We start from the raw sequence: 1761 nt of genomic DNA, 5'->3' as shown, positions 1-1761 counted from the left end.
GTAACCCTAATTATGTATAACTACAGCATGTCAGTTCAAACAAAAATAACTAAATTCTTAATTGAATCATTGTATTCTCAACTTCAATTGTTTAAATTTTAAATAAATTTGTCTTTATTATTACTTTATTGTTATTCCCTATTTGGTGAAACTTTGATCTCATACTTTCATTTATCACATGAGACACGGCATCCTTTAGTATTTGTTTTCTTCTTTTCTCTTTTTTTCAACATAGCCGACTTAAAATTTTGTCTAATTACTTGAAAACCTGGGCTTCCTCAGGTCAGTTTTCGTTACTCATTTATTTCCTGTTTTTACACATTTTTTGTATGCATTTTTAAAAATTTTCTTGGAAACCAGTAGTTCATAGTATTTAATGTGGTAATTCTATCGCATTCTCTTTTTTTCTCTGGCCTTATTACTTTTGCTCTTTAATGACTTTTTAAACTAATTCTGTAAAACTTCCTACTTTGTTGTGTGTGACCACTGAATTCTATGCTCAGTTAGCTTAATGGTTAGCTAATTATTTCAAATGAATTAAGTACCTGAAACCAGTAAGTCTCCCACCTTCTGTGTAGGTTCGGACTGTGTTTAACACTCAGCCAGGTGGTTTACTGGCCCATCTTAGCCTTTGCTTTCTGACTGATCAGAGCCTCAAGGCTCCTAAAGAGAGATATTCAGGCCCTCACAGAACACCCTGGACATGCACACAGTCCTCTACTTTTGCGCAGCTTTCTAGATTCCAACATAAATGTCAGAAATCAATAATGTCTCTTGGGCACCTTATTCCCTAGAAATTTTCCTGTAAACTTCTCTGTTTGCCTGTTGTTCATTCTCAAGAGAAGGATTGTGTAATGTTTCAATAGCCAAGTAGTCAAAGTAAAAGGAAAGTAATAGCTTTTATTAACAAAAATGTCCTGTCATGATTTTAATAATAGATATATTTAAAATATGAGACTGTAAATGTTTCAATATAAGATGGTGGAGAATCTGTGAAATATAATAACTTTTTAAAAACCTGGTAGAGAAATGTTAATATCAAAAAGACTTTAAGAAAAAAAAGTCATAATCTCAAGTCTGCCTAAAGACATACATATTCTAACCAAAACATATAAGATAACATAGCCTTAATATATAAAGAACAAATATTGAAAGAAATAAAAATATAAAAATGAAATCAAAATTTATAGAATTGTTTTTAAACAAACTTTCTCAGAAGCTTAAAAAACAAGGAGCCGGAATAGCACTGAGCATTTCCAACATGTAAAGAAAGTGTTAACTGTGTTAACTTCAGCAGCACCCACAGAATGCCTCTTGCAGTCGTGCACAACCCGTCAGCAAAGCCACGAGCATTACTTGCCTCCACACAGATTCCTACTACTGAAGCCACACAGAGAATTTATTTACTCTTTCATTATGTGCAATTAAGATAGACATCTTTAAGACAGAGAATAGAAATCCTGTTTTTGTGAGTCAAGATGTGCATTTATTAATATCCCACAGGTAAAAAAATCATAGATGCAGTAAAAAATTTTGATGAAACATTTACTTAAACACTTCACTAAAAACCTCTGTGACGCTCTCAGTACACAAAACTCCTGTTAACTTGGAAAATCAAATCAGAATAAAATCAAATATAAATATGGCAAACTAATAAAATTTCAGGATCCCTGATGAATGTGGCCAAGAACAAAGTGAAAAGGCAAAATTATCTAATATGAATGATAATAACCAATAACAGTACGAAATGGATCACCTGTG

This window comes from Cynocephalus volans, chromosome 15 (assembly GCF_027409185.1).
Source record: "Cynocephalus volans isolate mCynVol1 chromosome 15, mCynVol1.pri, whole genome shotgun sequence".
Lineage (NCBI taxonomy): Eukaryota > Metazoa > Chordata > Mammalia > Dermoptera > Cynocephalidae > Cynocephalus > Cynocephalus volans.
Note: the sequence above shows the minus strand (reverse complement) of the source record.